This window comes from Narcine bancroftii, chromosome 1 (genome assembly GCF_036971445.1).
Source record: "Narcine bancroftii isolate sNarBan1 chromosome 1, sNarBan1.hap1, whole genome shotgun sequence".
Taxonomy (NCBI): Eukaryota; Metazoa; Chordata; class Chondrichthyes; order Torpediniformes; family Narcinidae; genus Narcine; species Narcine bancroftii.
This window is the reverse complement of record NC_091469.1, coordinates 428,059,066-428,083,859: the sequence shown is the minus strand read 5'-3', so window position 1 is coordinate 428,083,859 and position 24,794 is coordinate 428,059,066. Positions and strand designations below refer to the sequence as shown.

The 24,794-nt window shown below is 41.5% G+C and overlaps 2 long non-coding RNA genes across 2 annotated transcripts in view; one reads left to right on the top strand and one right to left on the bottom strand.

Annotated features, from left to right (window-relative positions):
- The window catches only part of LOC138753448 (uncharacterized), a 238,210-nt gene extending 218,903 nt beyond the window's left edge, over window positions 1–19,307 (bottom strand). The window contains exons 1-2 of the long non-coding RNA XR_011351180.1: window positions 19,221–19,307; window positions 17,428–17,551 (exon numbers count right to left, since the gene is read on the bottom strand). This is a non-coding gene — a long non-coding RNA (uncharacterized lncRNA). The remainder of the gene's footprint in view (window positions 1–17,427; window positions 17,552–19,220) is intronic.
- Window positions 997–15,441, top strand: LOC138753453 (uncharacterized). The gene is made up of 3 exons (XR_011351182.1): window positions 997–1,061; window positions 14,532–14,656; window positions 14,843–15,441. It is a non-coding gene; the product is annotated as an uncharacterized lncRNA (long non-coding RNA).
- Window positions 19,308–24,794: the final 5,487 nt, after the last annotated feature.

Below are 24,794 nucleotides of genomic sequence, written 5' to 3'. Positions count from 1 at the left end.
TCTAGTGACTTCTGTAACCTTCTCTTTTGATTTTTCTGCCCACTATTTTTCTTTGTAATTTTCTTAACACTATCATTGACCCGAAAACTCACTGCACTATCTGATTTTTTACTTTCTCCTCCCACCATTATTTTTCCTATTTTACTTTTCCTGGCCATTACTTTATCTTCCCTACCCTTTTTCCTATCACTCTGGTTCCCATACCCCTGCCAAATTAGTTTAAACCCTGCCCCACTGCTGTACCAAACATACTTGCCAAAATGTTGACACCTTTTGGATTTAGGTGCAACCCGTCCCTCTTGTAAAGATCATGCCTTCCCCAAAAGAGATCCCAATGATCCAAGAAGCCAAATCCGTGCCTTGTACACCAGCACCTCAGCCACACGTTCATTTTCCTTATCCTTACATTCTTTTCATCACTTGCATTTGGAACAGGTAGTAATCCCGAGATCACCACCCTTGCATTCCTGTCGTCCCAGCTCACTGTAACCCCTTTTCATTACCTCCTCCGTTTTCTTGTCAATGTTGTTTGTACCCACATGTACCAAGACATCAGGCTGCTCTCCCTCTCCTCTTAGAATATTTTGGACACGATTTGTGATATCTTGTACCCTTGCACCAGGGAGGCAGCACACCATGCGGGTATACTTATCTGGCTCACAGAACCTTCTGTCCGTACCCCTGACAATGGAGTCCCCAATAACTACTGCATTTCTCCTTTTCCTTTTCTTTTGCACCACTCTGCCAGGCTCATTGCCATTGACCTGGTGCCTGTGGCCATCTTCTGTCCGGTCATCTCCCTCAACAGAATCCAACACAACATAACGCCACATGGTGGGGCAGCCATGGGAAGATGACGCTGTCAGAGTTTTCTCCCTGCCTCGTCTCCTGCCCAGCATGCACCTGGGGCAGCGATTATGATGTCACAATGCACGAGGTGACTGAGCTCATGCTGCCCTTAAAAGGGCGCGCGCTGAATTTGAATAAAAACAGTTAACGGCTTTCAATGTGGTGGCTGAATCTTTCTTGGCCGTGTCCAGCACGACATCTTATCCTGTGCTGTGAGTTGGAAATCTGGAACTGAATGTGCAAAATCCAAATAGCGACAGTGTTCAAACTTTTGAATGTTGTTGTGCCTTGGTAGTTCTGCATTTCCTTTGGGGGGGTGGGGACCAGAGTTTATTTCCTTTGGGGAGTGGGGACCAGAGTTTATTTCCTTTGGGGAGTGGGGACCAGAGTTTATTTCCTTTGGGGAGTGGGGACCAGAGTTTATTTCCTTTGGGGGTGGGGGGTGGGGACCAGAGTTTATTTCCTTTGCGGGATGGGGCCCTGAATTTATTTCCTTTGGGGGATGGGGCCCTGAATTTATTTCCTTTGGGGGATGGGGCCCTGAATTTATTTCCTTTGCGGGATGGGGTCCTGAATTTCCTTTGAGGGATGGGGCCCAGAGTTTATTTCAGCCCTGGGGAAAAATACTGGAAACCGTTCAAAATTCAAACAGTGAAATTAATATTTGGATTTTCTTCCCATTCCTAAAGGGGAAAAAACAAGAAACAAGTGCCCAAATATTGACTCATACTTTATTAAATTTAATTACCAACCATAGATTAGGAACAACCAATATTTTTTTGCAATCATCTAGTGACAGAAAGCACATTGTAGCTGTTTTCCCATTTATTTTGGTCCAACTGTTGTTACCTGTCAACAAAAACCTTGTTTGATTTATGATAAACTTGTTTAACCTGTCACTGCTTGTTTTATACCTCCATCTTCCATCAAACATGGAAACTCCAGTTTTAGTCACATTTCCTTAAAAATTATTTAATATTTTGGCTAAAATTGACAAAAAAAACCCCATGTCCTCAAGCTGACAGAAGTATCTCATTGGGGCCAAGTACTTTGCCAGACACAATGAATGCCAATTATCCTCTTGCATAATGACTAACATGTCAACCTGAAATAACTATCCCCAATAGTCTACCAAGGGAGACTGCTGTGAAGCAGACATTTGTGAAACATTGTGTGGGAATGCACACATGTTGCTGAAAAAGTAGAAGCTTATAAATAAAAGTTTTGAAACAAATCATTCTGCCACTTTACCTTTGGTATGTTTACATGCTGTAGTCCTTTGACAAGAGAAAACTTTTACTGAATAGTAAACTGAGGAAAGCATAACAGTTGCACAGCCTGCAGTGGGAAAATTCTCTGAGCTGCAACAGTAAGAAGTAGGTGATTGCTTTATTCAGTTCCTGGAAGCTGGAGAGCATTCGAGTAGATTTTCAGCATTTTGTTTTCATATCCATGACAATGTCAGTGAACAAGAAACAATAATAGCCTTGGCTTACGTTAAAAGTGTCTCTTATACATAAAGCTGGTCTTTGTGCAACTTCCACCACCCACATTACAGACACCAATTCTGCCTGCAGTCAAAGGGTTCTCAGAGCGTGGAGCACAATTTTCCAACTATAAAAATGGTTGCAGTCAGGGCCTTTCAAGGTGAGGGAAGTTGTTCCACTTGAAAAGGAGAAAAAGCTGGCTTATTGGATCCTGACACTGACTGTATTTGCTACTTGGTGCATTCAGGGGTAGAGCCATTCTTTTGTTTATGGTTGTGCTTTCTTTTTTCTGGGGCAGCCTCTAGATTGCACGGATGAACAAATGTGCTCAGAAATGTAGCAGAGCAGAAAGGCGTCCTTTTTTGTTATTTCTTCCATTTCATTATTTAATTTCCCTTTCCTGTGGTCATAAAATAGAATTACACCATGCACCTTGTGTCTTTTAAAAGTAAGCAACGGCCTCTAATGGAGCCACTGGCTGGCAACACAATGTAAGTGATTCTTGTTTCTTTGTCAGATATAAAAAGTGCCAAACAAGTGTGTGTTTTTGGTCTGAGAGTCTTCAATAGGAGTCAATGGGTTCCAGATTAATGCTTTGTTATTCCAGCATTTCACTTAAGGGGATACAAAACTTGATTTGGACTCAATATGTACCATCCATTAAATGGTATAAAACCCACAAACTCCCTAAAAAAGAAAAACAAGAACCAACCATTATTCTCTTTGTTTCTTTGAATAACTTGTACACTTCTAAATAATCAGTTTCCTACTGTCACTATTTTTATATACATTTAGTAAAACAAATACAATTTTAGTGAAGTAAAATTAACTATTATATATTTCAGACTTTTGTCTCTTAGAACATTGACTTACAGCTGAAATAGAAAGTTTGACAGAAATATAAAATGTGAATCCAAAGCATTCAGAAAATTCTTTGGATCACATGCAGTAAATTAGATCTTAGCTTATAATGAGTGGCTTCTGCTTCTTAACTATGGCTGCTGAAAGCAAGTTTAAAAAAAAAATCCATTTTCAAGAATTTTGTGAGAGATCATACATTATAGATCTTTTGTCTATGCATCCATGATTTTGGGTGAATTGGGTGCAATGCTATGTATGCTCTGTGCGCATTAGAATAGGACATCAGATACTAGCTCAAGAGGAAGTAATATCTGACATCAAGTCAAGACTTCTGGCTCCAAAACATGTATTTTCTGTAGAAAGAAGTTTGATGATTTAACATGAGCTGTCGAGGTTGGATCTTAAATCTTAAAATTTCATATCCTGTTATTTAAACTCAGCCATTGCTTCAAGATGAGTATCATCTACCTTTTAAAAATCTCTAGCAGACAGGCATCTATGCTTCAATTCATAGACATTTTAACACAGATGTAATTCACAACTTGCACAAACTGGCAAATGATACACAATCCAATCACTCTGACATTCCCTCTTTTTTTCTTCCCCAGGAGAGATGTTTAACAATGGGAAACAGCAGTAAAAGTGAACAAGCAGATAAACACATTTATCTCCAAGGCAATAAACAGTACTGGCCATCATGGGAAGTGGCACCATTGAGGCTGGACTTACTGGTGGGGTTGGTGGAATCAATGATGAACAACAACTTCCATTTATGCAGCTCTTTTAATGCTACAAAAATGAACAATGACAGTCAAATAAAATTTATTAAAGAAAGAAAATTCACACTAGACCTAATAAGATGATATTAGAATAGACCCCTTCCCACAAAAGGATCATATTTGGCATGAAAAGTTTGGGAAGTCAGGGTTCGGTGATTTAAAAGTATATTTGACCTGTTAAATTCAGGGATGTCCAAGAGGCCAGAATTAGAGGTATGCACAAGGGTCATGTTTATTTTTGCATTATTTGTTGTGTAAAATGTATTCTGATATAATGTCCTTCTGCACCACCTCATGTCCAATCCCCACTGCGCCACGGGAACCAATCCCCACTGCGCCACGGGAACCAATCCCCACTGCGCCACGGGAACCAATCCCCACTGCGCCACGGGAACCAATCCCCACTGCGCCACGGGAACCAATCCCCACTGCGCCACGGGAACCAATCCCCACTGCGCCACGGGAACCAATCCCCACTGCGCCACGGGAACCAATCCCCACTGCGCCACGGGAACCAATCCCCACTGCGCCACGGGAACCAATCCCCACTGCGCCACGGGAACCAATCCCCACTGCGCCACGGGAACCAATCCCCACTGCGCCACGGGAACCAATCCCCACTGCGCCACGGGAAACAATCCCCACTGCGCCACGGGAACCAATCCCCACTGCGCCACGGGAACCAATCCCCTCTGCGCCACGGGAACCAATCCCCACTGCGCCACGGGAACCAATCCCCACTGCGCCACGGGAACCAATCCCCACTGCGCCACGGGAACCAATCCCCACTGCGCCACGGGAACCAATCCCCACTGCGCCACGGGAACCAATCCCCACTGCGCCACGGGAACCAATCCCCACTGCGCCACGGGAACCAATCCCCTCTGCGCCACGGGAACCAATCCCCACTGCGCCACGGGAACCAATCCCCACTGCGCCACGGGAACCAATCCCCACTGCGCCACGGGAACCAATCCCCACTGCGCCACGGGAACCAATCCCCACTGCGCCACGGGAACCAATCCCCACTGCGCCACGGGAACCAATCCCCACTGCGCCACGGGAACCAATCCCCACTGCGCCACGGGAACCAATCCCCACTGCGCCACGGGAACCAATCCCCACTGCGCCACGGGAACCAATCCCCACTGCGCCACGGGAACCAATCCCCACTGCGCCACGGGAACCAATCCCCACTGCGCCACGGGAACCAATCCCCACTGCGCCACGGGAACCAATCCCCACTGCGCCACGGGAACCAATCCCCACTGCGCCACGGGAACCAATCCCCACTGCGCCACGGGAACCAATCCCCACTGCGCCACGGGAACCAATCCCCACTGCGCCACGGGAACCAATCCCCACTGCGCCACGGGAACCAATCCCCACTGCGCCACGGGAACCAATCCCCACTGCGCCACGGGAACCAATCCCCACTGCGCCACGGGAACCAATCCCCACTGCGCCACGGGAACCAATCCCCACTGCGCCACGGGAACCAATCCCCACTGCGCCACGGGAACCAATCCCCACTGCGCTACATTTCTAATAATATTTCCCCTTTAATAGATTGCTGAGTGGTGGGAGAAGACAGCACTTCTTTATTCTGTCTGTCTTTACTACTATTCAGGAAGTGGGCAATTGAAATACTCTCTATGTACTTCAGCGCTTGATGTCCTGTTTTGCGGAAACTGCCAAAATGTTTGGCCTGGAAGTCAGCCTGAAGAAAACTGAGGTCCTCCATCAGCCAGCTCCCCACCATGACTACCAGCCTCCCCACATCTCCATCGGGCACACAAAACTCAAAACAGTTAACCAGTTTACTTATCTCGGCTGCACCATTTCATCGGATGCAAGGATCGACAACGAGATAGACAACAGACTCGCCAAGGCAAATAGCGCCTTTGGAAGACTACACAAAAGAGTCTGGAAAAACAACTAACTGAAAAACCTCACAAAGATTAGCGTATATAGAGCCGTTGTCATACCCACACTCCTGCTTCTGCCTCTTCAGGTGCATTCTTAGTGTAGAATGCACCTGTAAAAGCCTAGTGTCTGTGGCTGTTGAGCTAATCAGGCCAACACTGTTATGCAATGGCCTACATCTTGGCTGTAAATAGATATATTTACTGAATCACACAACATAAAAAAGTGACTCATCGCCACAAAAAAAAATCATACCTTGAAGGGCTTAAGCCCAAAATCTTAGTAAGAAAAAAAACAACAACCTCCCTCCTCATCCCTACAATTTTGTTCAGGCATCTGCTGACATTTTTCCATACCTTGATGAAGGGCTCACGCTATACAAAGTTCACAGTTTGATCTGTTGAGTTTCTCCAGCATTGTGTTTTCACTCTCTATCCAAAGGTCGACTCCATATCATTCAGATGAATGGCTTAAGTGAGATTTTGGGCCTCTCAATTGTGAAGGAAGATATTCATTGCACTGATGTTGCTTTGAATGATTTGCTTATTAATTCTAAATCAGAATCTATTTCCTCAGTATCCAATTAGTTTGTGACCATGCCTAATGCATCCCATGAAACATTTCAGGATATTCATTCTTCAGCAATACACAAACATATGAATCAGAAGCAGGAAAAGGCTACTAGACTTTGCCTTGCGAATTAATAATGTCTGATCTGATTGTCATTCCAAATCTGCATTCCTGTCTATTCATGGCAAATATCCACTCTCTTGCTTCTCATGCATCCAGCTCGGACTCAAAAAAAAAACTTGGGTTCCAATGCACTTTGAGGAAGGAATTTGCAAATGCACCACCCTCTGAGTGAAAATAAAGCTCACCTCATGTCCACCTGAAGTAGAAGGACCTTTATTTTTATACAGTTGTCTGAGTTTTAGATCCTTCCACAAGAGGGAGAATCCTCTCCCTCTCCGTGACTATCCTTTCAGAACCCATCTGTATTTTGTCACAAGCATTTAGGAGAATTACAACAATGCCAAGGTATACCTGCTGATCCTATAGTTGTTAATTCCAATGTTATACATATGATATGGGTAGCACAATGGCCATGTTGACTTTTTACATCTGAGTGTGGTTATGCTCATACCCAGGGAAGATACACTGCAGAGCTGGTATCAATATCAATATCTGTGATGTCGATGGCAAGCTGACCATCCACTCCACTGCAAGAACTCAGCCGTTATTACCAGATAGCTGAAACACATTAGGAAGGAGAACATAGCCCAGACACCTCTTTTCTGGTCAATCTCACCTGTCAGCAATGCATGTAAAAACAACCCCAATTCCCATTCACCAATGGTCTTGCATCACATTTTCCTTCAATTGCTGTTAAACACGAGGAGAGAAAATTAAAAGGCAACCTGAAAAAAAACATTTGTAAATTCATTCTTCTGTTGCATAAAAGAATAGGCTACACTCATGCATTCTTTTGGTATTGTTATTTTCCTTCCTTGTCTCTTGCTTGACTTCATAGCCCAATGTGGATGCAACAAGAGCAATTCTTCCTGATCGGATGATAATTCTAGCATTCCCTTTCATTTCAGATTTCCAACAAGTGTCTTCTTCTGCTCCACAGTTCCAACACTTATTCTCCTTCCCTCAAATAAAATAAACAAGTTTATCTCACTTGCACTCTCTCTCTCTATTCTAGTGTGTGCGCGCATCTATATTATACATCTCCTCCCTCTCTTCACCCTCTCCTCTCTTGTCCCTCTAATTTAGATATGAACCAGGTGACTGAAAGCTTTGCATAATCTGGACAAAACTGGCCTCCATCCACACACAGACATTTCCTTTGTTCTCTTCATTTCTCGCCCTCTCTAAATCTGAAAACATACTTTGTTCTTTTTCCAGTTTTGATAATGCATTATTGACTGAAAAGATAGACTCGGTTTCTCTTTCTACAGATGTTTGCGACCAACTGATTATTTCCAAGATTTGATTTTATTGCGATTTCCAGCAGTGGCAGTTATTTTTGTTTTTCTTTTCAAGATCCTTGATTGCCTTAGAGGCCGACCTAGAGCCCTGGTTCAGTCTGCAACTGCTGACAAAAAGGCAATAGCTGATGACCTGGTAGTTTGGCAATGGTAGGATTATGATGTTGTCATCCTGAGAAAGTTTATGGTCAAGAGATTCATTAGCAAATCTCCAGGCTAAAGGCACAACAGTCCTAATGATCTACCAAAGAACAGATTGTTTGACTCTTGTGACACCATTAAATTTGTGTGAACACTGATGTCTTGACCCAAAATTAGTGCTATCTGAGCTAGCCTAGCAGCAAGCTGAACTGAGATAATAACCACTACAGGCTGCATTGTGTTTTGATCCCCAATTACCACCAGCATCCTGAAAAGAACGGTCTCCACATTCTTCCCATAGCCATGTATTGGGTTGGTTCAGGACTTCTTGGCATTGAATTCAGGTTTTCTTGTAGATAGAGGAGGCAAATGAAGAAATGTAGGCCTGAGATGAAAGTTAACCTATAACTATTGGATAGAGATTGTTGGGACCATAATGATGAAGTAATGGGTTTTTGTTTCGAATGGCACATGATGCATTTGGTCAGAGCCCACTTCTTTAAGTTTTATTTTATTTAGACATATAGAATGGTAACAGGCTATTTCAGCCCACAAGTCTGTGGCACCCCACACCCCGAGAGGTTTTTTGAATGGTGGGAGGAATCTGGAGCCCCCAGACAAAACCCATGCAGACACAAGGAAAACCCTAACGCAAACTCCTTACAGACAGAATGGGATATGAACCCCAGTCCGGTCCTAATCGATGACGCTGTAAAGGCATTACACTAACCTCTATGCCAACAGTGTCGTTTAACAGCACGTCACTAATCTTGATCAGAGGTGTGCTCATTATTGAAGGCCAGGAACATCTCAGGCAACCCAGCCCTACACATGAAAGCCTAGTATGACCAAGATATGCCAAGAGACACCAAGGAATCTCAGAAACTAGGTGGTTATTTCAGCATGTGCAAGCCATCAAGGGCTACAAACAGCACTGGCCAGAAGAGTAAGCAACAGTACACTCCTCCTGCATGATCTCAATGCATTCTATGTTTGTTTCAATCAAGAAGCCAGTAAGCTAGTGTAACACACCACTCCTTCAAACATACCCATGGTCACAAACTCATTAGATCGGCCTTCCGGAGAGTGAACCAATGGAAAGCGAATGGACCAGATGGAGTCCCTGGAGGTATCCTCTGTGCTTGCACTGACCAAATGGCAAGAGATATCATCCACCTCTCTCCAACAGGATGGAGCACCCACTTGCTTCTAGAAGGCCACTATCATTCCTATGCCAAAGAAGAATATAGTGTCAGGCATAAACGACCATCAGCCAGTTGATTTGACATCCTTGACATTTCAATGTTCTTTCCTTCCCACATTTACAAATGCACAAAATGTGTTTAGTTTGTAAAGGAAGAAAGAGGCACTAATAGTCTGGCTTCCCTATCAAGAATAGAAAGAGAAGCAAAAGAGAGGCCCTTCAGAGACTCAGTGTCCCTTGATCCCATCTGCTTCTCCAACACAGCTGTCTCATGCACTTCACACACTACACACTCTGTCCATTTTACCAGTGAACTCAAGGTTGAGGAATTCAAATCACCCTCTTTGGTCCCTGGTTCCAAACCCTTGATACAATGAGGAAGGTACCAGGACCTGATGGCCTTCGGGAGTCCTGTTCAACATTGGTACCCTAACAAATTTCTCTCAGGGCTGGGGGGTGGGGGGGGGGTAGTAGAAGGGGAAAGAGCAGAATCATCCAATGGCACGTTTGGCAAAGCAATTAGCACACCACCATTATGGCGCCAGCGATCAGGACTGGGGTTTGAATCTGATGCTGTCTGCAAGTTGTTTTGACGTTCTCCCCATGTCTGCATGGGTTTCCTCCGGGGCCTCTAAATTCCTCCCAACGTTTGAAACATACCAAGGATGTTACATTAATTGGGAGGCATGGTCATGTGGGCCAAACTGGCCAGTTACCATGCTGGATGTCTAAACTTAAAATATGAATGGGGAGGAGGGGGATGGAACCAAGGAGGGGAGTGAGAATGGGTGAGAGGCTGGATGGGAAAGGAACAAAATAATGTAGGAGGGAGAAACAGAGATCAGAAGGGGTACATAAGAAAGGGGAGGGAACTCATTACCTGAAATTAGAAAACGTTCGTACCATTGGGCGAGCAGAATATGTGATGTTGCTTCCCTCATTTATGTTAGGGCTCACTCTTGCAATGGAGAAGGCAAACTTGCAGAGTATCTATGTTCTGTACATCATGACTACCCTGAGCTCCTGTTTGAATGCCTTAAGATTATTTCCCAGGATTCTTCAGTTCTCCCATGGAACCTGCAATTCCCTGTGGTCTGGGCTGCTGAACATGGGAAATACCATGGGCACAGACCTCTGTTGGTTCTCCAATTCTGGCTCCATTCTACAGGTGGTTTACACCCACCTGGGGCTGTTGGATGAGATGACAAAGCAATAGAAGCTTTGAGAGGTTGATCATGGCTCACATTAACTGCAGCCTATTAGCCACCGTTGACCCACTCCAGTTTACTTACTAGTGAAAAAGGTCCACAGCAGATACCATCTCCCTGGCCCTACGTTCATCCCAAGACAACCAGGACACAATGTCATCTATGTCAGAATATTATTTATCAACCACAGCTCTCCTTTCAACTCAACGGTACAAAAAAATTAACCCTCAAGCTATGTGACTTCATCTCAACACTCCTCAGCATTGGATGCACAAACCTCTACCCAGTTGACCACAATCAGCGAGGTTTGTGTCAGCTTCTCCTTCACATTCATCGTCAACAGTGGGGACTAACAGAGCTGTGTGCTCAGATCTATCACATATGCCCATCGCGATGTGGCTAAACACAACTCAAACTCCATCTTTCATTTTGCTGATAAAAGCACCACAGTGGGAAGTATCTCAAAGAATGACAAAGTGTAGTACAGAAGAGATTTAGTGGAACTGGCAAGAAATTGTGTCTGAATATCAGCAAGACCAAGAAGCTGGGCATAGACTTCTTGAGAAGGGGCAAAGCTCATTCCCAGCCTGCATCAAAAATTTTGAGGTGGAGATAGTAGACAGTTTTAAGTTCATGGGAGGTAACCATCACTAGTAACTTCCCTGGTCTACCCACGTCAATGTAATGGCCATGAGGTATACCAGCACCTCAAAAACCCAAGAAAGTTTGGCATGTCGCCAGCATCCCTCAAAAGCTTCGACAGGTGCATCATTTAAAGCATTTTATCAATGTATGGTGCAGGAACCCATTTATTTAAGACTGCAACAATCTGCTGAAGGTTCATATTTAAGTTCAAATTTATTGTCAGAATGCAAACGTGACATTACATACAAAAGTTATTTAGAAAAGTGAAATGTAAACAAGCTGACTGCAAATACAGAACAATATTCAGCAGTAAATAATGTGCAAAGCGAGAATCCTTAATTTCTGAATGAGTCTCTTAATTTAAAAAAAAAGACATACAGCACTGTTACAGGCCAATTTGACTCTACGTGTCTGTGCAGCCCAATATACACCCCATTAACCTACACCCTGGTGCATTTTTGAAGGATGGGAGGAAACCAGAGTCCCTGGAGAAAACCCAGGAATCTGATGGTGGAGGGTAGCAACTGTTCCTGAACCTGATGATATATGAGTATTGTATCATCTATACCTCTTTTCTGATGGCAGCAGCAAGAACAGAGCATGCTCTGAGGTGTGGATCCCTGATGATTGTTGATGCTCTCCAATGGCAGCATTCCAAGTAGATTTTTTTGATGGCGGGGAGAGGCTTTCCTGTAATGTGCTGGACTGGGTCACTAACTTTTTCAAGCATTTCTGCTCAAAGGTATTGGTGCCTCCATACAAGGCCATATCAGTACACTTTCCACTAACGTTCGTAGAAGTTTGCCAAGGTTTCCGAAGCTGTGCCAAACATTCAAATTCCTGAGGAATTAGAAGCACTGATGTGTCTTCTCAATGACATCAGCACGTTGGGTCCAGGAAAGATCCTCCAAGATAGAGATTTAAATATGCTCATCCTCTCCACCTCTGATCCCTCAATGATCACTGGATCATACATCTCTAGTTTTCCCTTCCCAAAGCCAACCATCAGCTCCTTAGTTTTGGTGACATTGAGTGAGAAGTTGTTGTTGGTACACCATTCAGCCAAGTTTTCAATCTCCTTCATCACCTCTTTTTATACAACTCACTATTGTGGTATCATCGGCAAATTTGTAAATGATGTTGTTGTCTTATTGAGCCATGTAGTCATAGGTGTAAAGCAAGTAGAGCCGGGGGTTAAATATGAATCCTGTGGCATTCCAGTACTGATGGAGATTGTTGAGATGTCCCTGCAAATCCATATTGATTGGTGTCTGAAGGTGAGAAAATCCAAGATCCAATTATGCAGAGAGCCCCAGGTTTTGGTGTATGATGGTGTTGAATGACGAATTGTAGTCAATAAAGATCAGCCTGATAGATTAATGTTTGTTGTTGATCTTCCAGGATTTTGTGTACAGCCAATGAGTTGGCATTGTGAACATGGCTCAGATCATCACACAATGTGCTCCATCTTCTCTGCTTAACTCAGACTGCCTTGAATTCTTCTAATAACAACTACCTTCACTTTGACCACCTGCTTTTGACCACACACCCTTACCCCCCCATCCCCCTTCCTATCCCAGCAGGAAGAAAATTCAAGAATAAGAGATCAGGCACAACCAGATTTAAAGATAGTTTTCTTTTACTCCTGAATGAACTCCAGAATAGTTACATTATATTGGCTTTGCTTTGTTCCATCTGATCTATCTCAACCCTTTTGTAGTTTTGTATGGTCTTACTTGTGGTTTTATATACAAGATATCTGCTGATCTATTCACCAAACAACCTCTGTCATTGCATCTTAGTCTCATGACAATGGATTTGAACTTGAACTTGGTAATTGACCTTTTGGAACACAGGATTGACCTCTTATATTGGCCACCAGTGCACTACAGCTATCTGCTCTCATTGCCTGCACACCATCTGTCTGGGGTGCTCTCCAAGCCTTTGGATAGATCTTTGCTGTCACTTCACCACCTCCTCTTGCAGAGCTGCCTCTGTTGTACCATCTGAAGCTGCAGAGCTTGCTGTTTTTCATGCTCTCCTGACTTTCTAATGTCGCTCGGATCACAATGAGTTTGAGAACATGTTAGTGTCCACTAGTCACAATCCACTTCTTCAGGCTAGCTTTAAGTGGAGCAGTTTGGCTTTGAATGGTGCTCACCACTCACAACAGTCCCCTCCTGCTGAGGAGAGCAGCAGTTCAATAGCACAGTAAGTGATGGTGGCAAACAGCAATCTCTGAAATTAGCAAGCAACGCAACAATGAAATGCTGCCTGTATTGAAGCAATCAATGGCAGAGGTTAACCGCCTATGTCCCTACAGCTATTTTATTGTTTTACTAATTCAGTTTTGAACTTAACTCTTCCAATTGGTAAAATTACACCAAATGTGTTGAAACAGATTTTTATGCCTTAAATAATAGTGGTATTATGAAGTAACATTTTCTCAGATATGTGGTGCTTTTGTTGATCAGGTTTCTGAATGCTGAAGGTTTGATTTGTCAGTCCATTGTTTTGCAATAGTTTTGGAACATACCTAAGCAATGCTGCAAATATATCAGAATACATTTAACCGTTACATATGCAAATAAACACAATACAATCTTAAAATAATTGGAAACATATTTCGCTGATTTTTTTTTCAGCTTCTTGAACCAAACATCTTGCCACACATTTCATACAATTTTCAGCCTTGTAAGCTGTAATGTAAATGGTGGATGCATAAACTTTGCAACTTTCATTCTAAAACTATCAAATCTGCATAAGTTTATGTCCATTTAATCTTTCCTCATCATTATTTCAGAGTTCATATCCTTGTAATTGAGCCACATTTGGAAATCTTTCAATTTACCTTGCAAATAAAACAGGCAATCATTTTTTTTTTTTTTAAATCAGTCCTGTTGAATAAAACAACAAACATTATTTTTGTGCCTGAACCATGTGAACTTCAGAGAATCTGAACTAATGTTGCCTGATCATGTTTCATACAGACAAAGTATGTTGGGGGTTTACTAAGTAGTTTATATCTATACTTTCTGCTTGTCATCTTTGTTCAAATAGGATACTAAATTTCTTTAAAAACATCTATTCACCTGGTATTTCCTGCTCTTTTAGAGTACGTTTCCTTTAATCTCAACTCTTTATCGGAGGAATCTTCCTCAGAGATGGATTTTTGCTTTGCCACAGTGACATGAGAATCAGATGGAAAATTAACTCTCTTTTGTAGCTTACCTAACGAGATGATTAAGTCGTTAGAGGATACCTGCATCTCAAAAGCTTCCAGTGATCATGAAATAAAAGACGTGAGAGAGAGAGAGAGAGAGAGAGAGAGAGAGAGAGAGAGATCTCATGTTGACTGAAGAGTATTTATTTTAACTTTTGAGTTATAAAGATTTCATTTTTTCCACTCCTTAAATATACTTCTTCCTTATGAACAGGTGGAGAAAAAAGTCTCTTTGAAAATCATACATGAGGTCTTAACGAAATGACAGCTGCAAAAGCTCTTTGTCTACACCTGACCAGATGTTGTTCCAAATGATAGTTTGCATTACTAGACTCCAAGGTGAGAATTAACAGCATTTATATTAAAAAACTAATGACTAATCCATTTCCTTTCCCTATGATGGTTACAATCATTATTTTAATTCCAAAAATTTATGCACAATAGCTTTTCATAGATTCAATTCAAAACATTGCATCACTTGTGTATCCACAGGACTGATTTACTGCATCTGGTGTTTCCTTTCAGGCCTTCTCTACAATAGAGAGTGGGTGCAAATTGGGAGATAATTTCGCTGAACACCTTTGCTCCATCCACACCAGTGACAGAGACCACCTAGTAGCCAACCATTTCAGTACTGTGTCACGCTCCCATGTCTGTCCATGGCCTTGTGCACTGTCCCCTCAAGACCACCTGCAAACTGAAGGAACACCATCTTATTTTCCATCTGGGCACTCTCCACCCAGATGGCCTTAACAGACTTTCCCAGTTTCTGCTAACCTGCTTTCCTTTTCCCTTTCCATTTCCAATTCTCCACCTACCCTTCCCCCCCCCAACCCAGCCATTACTCTTCTTGATCTCTTCTGTCTCCTCCCTCCCCCACCCATCACCTCCTGCCTTGTACCCACCCCATTCCCTCTCCCACTCTTTCATTCAGACCTTGAGGGACTCAAGCCTGAAACATTGGATATGTTTTTTACCATTGCTTGACCTGCTGAGTTTCTCCAGCATTTTGTGTTTTTACTTCAACTAGTGTCAGCAGATTTTTGTGTTTTACATATCAAATTCCTGTTATGGTCAATTTCTGTTAAATCAATTTAAATAATTGTTTAAAAATACATTTACAATGGATGCTGTAATTATCTAATGCTTTTCAAAACCAGTGTTAATTCTATAAAAATGCATGGTCATTTCAGTAGCTTAAAAAAAATTTGTGCATTGCATTTTATCCTGGATACTTTGCTAAATGCTTGCTTTTAAAAAAAAAGTCCATTCTGAAATGCTCAGCGATTTGAGATTCAATAACTAGAGAAATCCAAGTAGTAAGGGACAAAAGATCTGGACCAAGAAGAGACAAGACTGTAAAATCACCAGGAAAAGGTGTTCCTTGGAGATTCTGAATTCACTACATAATTGTGATCAAAAGAGTCCATGAGAAGTCAACAGGAAAAAATGATCGTTAAGATGGTTTGGTCACAACTATGCTACCTTCTGAACACGTCAAAATAGTTCAATCTCTGTTCCTTCTAATTTTTAAATCAGCAGTTAGAGTCTGTACCATCTGCTGTAAAATGATCCATACATAATGCTTGGATTAGGGACAGCTCTTTCCCTGCAAACGAAGGTCATCACAGCCTGTCACTTTCATGCCATCACATCCATCCAAACGAGACCAGGAGACATCTGCCAGATCCGGCAGAGTGCTGTGTGTATACAGTGCAGTGAAAGACAACACATGCACCATTTCTTATGAGTGCACACTGGATGGCGTACATCACATTCACCAAACAGATGTCCCTTTTCAAAGGCAAAAAATTACATTTGGAACCCATGTGGGAATAACCTCTTCAAATCAGCTCCATGTCCTTCATGCAGAAAGGTTTACATTCAGTTAACATTAACTGTCATATGGCCACAGAACTGTCATTTTGCCTGTCATTACCTGTTAACCAAGTCTTTGCAACAATTCAACCAGTAAGCACAAGACTTAATCGGCACGCTCTGGAAGAAAAAGGTATCACTGTGGGAATGGAGGTTAGGGTTGCAGGAGACCAAGGCTATCTTCTACATCGAAAGCTTCTCAACCTATTGAGAAATACAGTCTTTTGCCACACATCTGTTACCACCAACTGCAAACATAATATTTCATGGGCTTGAGCACAGAAGTTACTGTGCACAATTATGAAATAATCTATCCTAAAGAGATGGAGGTTCCAATTTTGGGTTTCTGTTGTCCACAAGAAATGTGATAAACAGATGAATAGTAAAGAACACAGAAGATGAAAGGGATCTAGACAAATGAACTGAGTCGGTCAATGACTTCCCCCTTGTGTAGATTTTTTACTGGGGTGTTCTGAAGTCATCAGCAGACCATGTAGTGCATATTCTGGCATGCACAGCAGATGAAGGAGGACTATTCATCACAAAGCCCACTGCTTATATTTTAATCTTCTATGCCTTCCATTGACAAACTAACAGACAAGTTAGCTATTTCACAACAAGGTTTTCTGACCCCAATTGTGTTATCTTTTCATGAGAACAGAAACGTAGAAAAAGTGCAAGCGTAGTAGGCCCATTTGGCATCTTGAACTAATTCCACTGTTCAATTAGCTCGTTTAATTCTATACCTTGTCTATTTCCCACTGAACCACATTTATCTTAATTCTCTTAATGTACAAAAATTATCAATCATTCAGAGGTTGGGAACTGGAAAGATTTACAACCATGTACATGGAGATTTCTCATCATCTTAGTCATTGTTTTTAAACTATCTGCACCCATTTTAAACTCTTCAGTTTGAGAAAACCTCTCACACCAACTCTTTGGACCTTCCAGAATATTATATTTCTCAATTAGATCATTTTTTTCATTCTTCTAAATAAAAAAAGCAATCTTCTTCAATTTCACATCACAGGACAAGAATTCCATCCCAGAAGTCAAGTGAATTAATTCATATAATACTGAATCTGAGGTGGATATATTTTCCTTATGTATGCAGTCCAAAATTGCACACGCTAATCAAAATGAAGTTTTGCTGAATCCCTGTGCAGACTCAACAGGGCACATTTCAAATCTCTAGCAGTAAACATCAACACTTTTGCCTTTGTAATTACTTGCTAAATTCCCCATGGTGCCTTGGTTCATAAGTTGTCTGGGTAGATTTTTCTGTCGGAGGTTGTCCAAATATGCCAAGGGTTCATGACCATCAGAAACAATGTAGTCTCATCAAAGGGTAGGCTTAAAGAGCAGACAAAAAACAAATTTTCAAGAGATTCTCTAAAGGAATGAAATGACACTAATTTTAAGCACCCCCAAATAGTTTTCTCTGGTGACATATTACCCGATACACCTTCTCTTAGTCTAATGGAAAATCATGTGATCACATGACAGCACCAGAAATTTCAAAGAAATATGTATTCTAACAGACCCCAATCTGATTCAATTTCCTTGATTCCCCAAAATCTCAAGAAAATTTATCTTCTACTCAACACATTGAATTATATAGTTACTGTATTTTACTAAATGGCTCAGAAATGGGTTTAAAACCATAAAATGTCAAATTGCTGAATAGTCTTAATAGCCTGTTGAAAGTCCAGCAATCTTGTACACCTAAAACATGAGGCTGTACACTCAGAATGAAAAAGTTTTTTTTACATGAAATGGAGTCTGCATTTGAAACAGTAAATAAACACACGACGGCTTTAATAAACATAGATTGCATATAGAACAGCTCATTGTCTTTAGTTATTTACATCATTTACTTTGGATGAAGTCTATAGTTTATATTGCTTCATACTTTTTATACAAAAATATTCAGTTACCTTACATGCTTCTGGCTTTTCTACCACTGAAAATGTGCAGATTGAATTTAGACCAGTAAATTCTGGCTCAACTTGCAAATGTTTAGTCTTCATGTCAATGGTGTCCTTTTAACTTACAAGACAGGTAACCTGGATTGCATTCTGGGGCCACAATGAACAGAAGGGGTACTTTTTTTATGATTGACATGTACTGCATCCAATCAGAAAGAACCAAGGATCTTGCAGTTAAAATAGTCAGTGAAATCAAATCCAATATTTCATACAAATCCTCAAAATTTTGTCATAGGATCCTGACTTAAAAGCAGGCTTCTTGAAACAGGGCATTGATGTGAATAAAATGGTGGCAAGGTTAGCGTAGCAGTTAGCACAATGCTGTTATAGCTCCGGCAACCAAGATTCAAATCCAACGCCATCTGTAAGGACATGTCTGCATGGCTTTCCTCTAGATCAGTGGTTCCCAACCTTTTTCTTCCAATTCACATACCACTTTAAGTATTCCTTATGCCATAGGTGCTTTGTGATTAGTAAGGGATTGCTTAAGGTGGGATGTGGGTGAAAAGAAATAAATTTGAAAACCACTGTTTTAATCATGCCTAATTGACTTGTTATGTGCACAGTTTCATAACTCCAAAGGAAATGGGCCAATGACAATTTTTCTCAAGCAAAATATTTTGGTAACAATTGGGTTTGGAGCAATGGTTCTCAACCTTCCCTTCCCACTCACATACCACCTTAAGCAATCCCTTACTAATCACAGAGCACCAATGACAGAGAATACTTAAAGTGGTATGTGAGTGGGAAGAAAAAGGTTGGGAACCACTGCTCTAGATGCTCTGGTTTCCTCCCACCCTTCAAAACGTATTGGTGTTTTAGGTCAATTGGGTATATTTGGGTGGCATAGATTTATGGGCCAAAAGAGCTTGTTATCACACTGAATGTCAAAATTTAATATTTAAAAATTATTTAATATCTATCGTGTTTCTATGGATTTGTTCTATTACAACTATTATATTTTGATGCATTTTAATTGACAGAAAAATTATTGCCTCTGAGAAATGTTATTGTTTGATTTTCTTTTCATTTACCTTGTTGTTAAAGTGCCCTCTTTTCTCAGAAAATATTTTAAAAAAAATCTATTTTGCTAATAAAATTGTAGCAGGCTGGATTGATCCGCAAGCAATCTGGGTCACAGAGGTGCAGACTCACACTGGGCTGACATCACAATGGTCCCAGGGAGAGCTGAAAAGGATTATGGGAGTTGTGCTGATTAGCTCTCGGAGAGTTCTAGTAAGATCAGTTGGTTGGTTCAACTCACTCACAGCTTCTGTGTGTTTTATTTTCCTTTTATTCAATGCACAGCACACCAACCACAAGATATTATTTAAAAATCAAAATCTGATCTGATATGCTTCAATGAACTTGCAACATTAATGCCTGGATTGTAGTAGCACCATTATGATAAAGAAATAATCAGCCCTGTCAAGTCTGCTCCATCATTCAATAAGATCATGGCTGAACTGATAATGGGTTCTTCTCCACCTAACTGCCTTTTCCCCATATCCCTTACTACATAAAAATCTATCGAATCTAGTTTTAAATATATTTTCTGAAGTAGCCTCCAGTCCTTCAATGGGCAACAAATTTCACAGATCCACCACCCTCTAGAAGAAACATTCCTCCTCATATCGGTCCTAAATCTATTAGCCTGAACCTTGAGGCTATGTTCTGGTCTACCTCCAACTGGAAACTAATTACCTACCTCTATGTTCTAAACACCTTTCATAATTTTATGTGTTTTTATGAGATCCCCTCTCATTCTTCTGAATTCCAGTGAGTATAATCCCAGATGATTCAATGTCTCCTCATAGGCTAACCCCCTCATCTTTGGAATCAACCTGCTGAACCTCTTCTGTACCACTTCATCCTTCAAGAAGGATAATAGACAAACTATGAATACTCACCTTTACTTCATCGATGACTACTGTTTTAAAGTAAAAATTAATTGTCCCAGATTTTGCAGGGAAGTGCCAGAGCATCATAATTCACTTGAGTGCAAGACTGACTGAGAGGAACCATGGTATATTTTCATCTTTTAAAAAAAAATTAAATTTAGTTAAACTTTTAAAAACAATGGAACAATTTATATTTTTTCAATAATTTTATATTTTGTTTCCATCCTCAATAAGTTATTACTATTACTGAACATTCTTGAATATTCCTTAATGTTGTGATTGGGTATTAGACATTAACACATCTTCCGTTGCACACTAACTGGGCCTTCATTGTACCCTTTATCGTTGGGTCTCCCCTCCCAGCACAGTCCCTAGATATGACTTTGGTTTGAAGAATTATATTTTCCTTCCACACTATAGGATCACAAGGTGAAATATACATTAAGGTATCACTAAATCCCAAGGCCCATGACTTTACAAAATAAAAAAAAAATGGATAGCATGCCCAGTTCTAAATCTCTATTAGAAGATACAACTACCAAGTTTTGTATGACATTCACTAGACATCCATAAATGTGAAATGAACAAGTATAGTGTTGTGTGGGGAAGGAAAAGTTCAATGGGTTCAAAGAGCAACGAGTCTGGACAATGGCTGAACACAGGATCTTCGTTAAAACACACACAAGGGTATTGCAACAGAAATGAAAGACTAATACCCTCAATCACAAAACAATATAATCAATCATATTGGACATTACACGAGCAATACTAGCATGCAAACACAAACTTACAAGCACACTTCAGCCCAGTCACATCAGACTTAACACTACTGATATGAGCAACTGTGCACGGACTTAAGAACTGAGACTACCCACTGTTCCTTGTTTAATGTGGGCATGGCTTCAATTCTATCTAACACCCTCAATCCCTGTGTAGTGTGCACCTTACCAATGACTCATCCAGTGTTGTCTACAGTTGATGATCTGGAGTGGAGCAGGGTTTACCTCAAGATCAAAGAGCAAAGAGGAAGAGTTACTGCATGTGGTGGACTTTATAGTACAGTAAACTGGAGGGTGTGGCCCAGGTAATCACTAGGTGATTAAAAGGGCCAATGGTCAGGTGTGCACCAATGGGTGGGCAGAGTCCAACCTTGATTGGCAGGTGATGTGACTTATGACTAGGTTTCAGACAGGTCATGTGACCCTCCACAATCCACACTCCCACCAGTTTCCAGACAGGGAGGTGACATGACCCTCCACAATCCACTCTACAGTATAAAACAATAAGAGTCTCAGTGATAAATCTCATTGCCTCTACCAAGAAAGCAATATTAGTTAACGTAACATACATCAAAATACATATCAGATTTTACAGTTCTGCATTTCAATAGATAAATACTGAACCAGTGGCATATTGACATCAAACAATTGATTTTTAATTCTCTCCACTTCAATAAATCATTGGATAATGGCTTGTTGGTGGCACTGTGGCCAATGAGTCGACAGGGTAAGGATTCTTAATCTATCCCCAGTAAGGATGCGAAGTCAGAATTGGTAGAAATGGTGCAAAGGCAGATGGTCACTTTTTTTTGCAATGCCAAGGGAGCTACTTTGCAGTCCTTTGAAAATTCTGAGCTAGGTAGAAAATATTTTGTCATATCACTTTTGAAGAGTAACAGAATTGTTTCCAGTGGTCTTTCCAGAATTACCTCTCAAATATTATAACTAAAAATATTTTATTAAAGTAATCACAATGATGTTTGCAAGAAGTTGCTGTGCTGTGCAATAACACTGAAGTATTTTGGGCCAACCTGAAAATGCCATAGAATATAAAACAGAACAGTTAAGGAACAGCCCCTTTTGCTTAAGATGTCTGCGCTGATGATAATGTCCATTTTATGCTGAAGTCTTGCTGCCTGCTCACAACACATTAAACACCGAACATGGAGACTACAGAATAGGACAGGCCCTTCAGCTCCTGTTGTGCTGACCCATATATTACTTTTAAAAAAGTACTAAAACCCACCCTACTCCATAACCCTCTATTTTTCTTACACCCATGTGTCTAAGAATCTCTTAAATGCCTTTAATGTTTCAGTCTCAACCATCCCTGGCAAGGCATTCCAGGAACCCACTACTCTGTGTAAATTACTTACCTTTGATGTCTCATCTAAACTTCCCTCACTTAACATGTTTGCTGATCCTGCCCTGGAAATAAGGTGTTGATTGTCAATCCTAACTATGCCTCTCATAATCTTGTAGACCTCCTCTATTAAGCTGTTTTGCATCCTTCTCTCCAGAGAGAGAAGTCCCAGTGCTGCTAACTTTGCCTCAAAACTTATTTTCCAATCCAGGCAACATCCTGGTTAATCTCCTCTGCACCATCTCCATAGTTTCCACACTCTCTCTAGAGAGGTGACCAGAACTGAACACAATACTCTCACCAGAAATTTGTAGAGGTGCAACATGATCTCTTGACTCAGAACCCTATTAATGAAGTCCAACATCCCATAGGCTTTAGCTATCCTATCAACCTGCGCGGCAACTTTGAGAGATGCAGGAATTTGATCCCAAGGTCCCTCTGTTCATCCACACTATTAAGAAACCGACCATTAACCCTGTACTCAGCCTTTTGCTTTCTCCTTCCAAAGTGCATCACCTCACACTTGTCTGGATTTAACTCCATCTGCCACTTTTCCACCCAACTTTTCATCCTGTCTTAATCCTTTTGTAACTTTTGACAACCTTCAGCACCACCAACAACTCCTCCAAACTTCGTATCTTCCACAGAATTATTGATCCATTCTTCCACCTCTTCATCCAGGTAATTTACATAAAATCACAAAGAGCAAGGGTCCCAAAACAGCTCCATATGGAATTCCTATTGTCACCGACCTCCAGGCTGAATATTTCCTTCCACTATTACTTTCTGCTTCCTACATGCAAGTCAATTTTTATTCATGCAGCCAAGATTCCACGAATCCCATGCCTCATGACTTTCTGAACGAGTTTCTCATAGGGACCTTGTCAAATGCCTTACTAAAATCCAAATGGATCACATCAATTTCTTTTGTTACCTCCTCAAAAAACTCATTAGGCTTGACCTTCCCTTCACAAGGCCATGCTGACTATCCTTGAGTAGACTGTACTTTAAATGTTCATAGATCATATCCTTAAGAATTCTCTCCAATAGTTTACACACCACTGACACAAGACTCATCAGTCTATAATTCCCAGGATTCTCCCTATTACTTTTTTTTGAAAGTAAGGGAACCACATTTACCATTCTCAAATCCTCTGACACTTCCTCTGTAGCTAAAGACATCTCAAAGATCATAGCCATTGCCCTAGCCCTCTTCCCTCACTTCCCACAGCATCCTGGGGTATATTGCATCAGGTCCCAGGGACTTGTAAATCTTAATGTTTTGATGGATATCCATCATTTCCTCTTTCTTAATCTCATCATCGACCAGCACACAATCCTGTTCTATTCTGACCTCAACCTGATCAAGGTCCTTTTATCTCGTGAATACTGAGGTAAAGAATTCATTTAGGACCTCCCCAACTTCCTGCACCTCCAGGCACATGTCTTCTCCTCTATGTCCTGAGGGCTATTTGAGGGCCAATAGACTACTCCCAGAACAGTGTTTGCTTCCTTTATTCTTTAGCAGCCTCACCTTCATTCTCATCATCCTTCTGTTCTTTACATATGCATAGAACACCTTGGGCTTCTCCTTATTCCTACATGCCAAGCTTCTCATGTCCCCTTCAAGCTCTCCCAAGTCCTTCAAGCTCCTTCCTGGCTACCATATACTTCTCATGAGCCCTTCCTGTTTTCTGCTTCCTATATCCAATGTATCCTTCCTTCCTTCCCCTTGACTAACTGCCTCACCTATTTCATCAACCACAGCTCACTTTTCCCACCTCCTTTCACCTATCCTGAACCCAGTGCAAGACACTAAACTTCCTCCACTTTAGTTCTGTGCTTTCAGAATTTGGATTTCAGTTTTATTGTCAAGAGTACATACATGACATCATATACAACCCTAAGATTCCTTTTCTGTGGGCAAGGCAGAATTACCATTTAAGGGTAGTGCAAAAAAAAACTGTACATAGCGTATACATGTAAAGAAATAAAGAACTGTAAACAGGTATGCGGTGCACTGTTAATCAGAATCAGACACACAAGGTAAAGACTGTACAACAGGCTTTAATCTGCGAAGACTTCCACAAAGCCAGGCAGGCTGTAGCAGCAGTAACTCTAAGTGAGACTTCAGGAGGCTGGTGCAGGCTTATCTCGGAGGGTAATTGACACCCGGGTGGGTCTTGATCCATTCAGGCCGACAGATTGACAGCCGGCCAGGTGTTGTTCTGTCCCCTTACACTCCTGCAGGTACAGAGGTTTCCCTCTGCAGGAGGCTGGCGGTACACTCCTGCAGGTACAGAGGTTTCCCCCAGTAGTAGGCCGATGATGTACCACCACAAATAATGAGTATAGACAAACTGACTGCAAAAAGAGTCCTTAAATGAGTCCCTGATTGAGTTTGTCATTGAGGAATCTAATTATGGAAGGGTAACAGCTGTTCCTAAACCTGGTGGTGAGAGTCTTGTTGCATCTATACCACTTTCTTGATGGCAGCAGCAGAAACCGTGTGTGCTGGGTGGTGTGGATCCTTGATTGCTGTTGCTCTCTGAGGGCATCATTCTC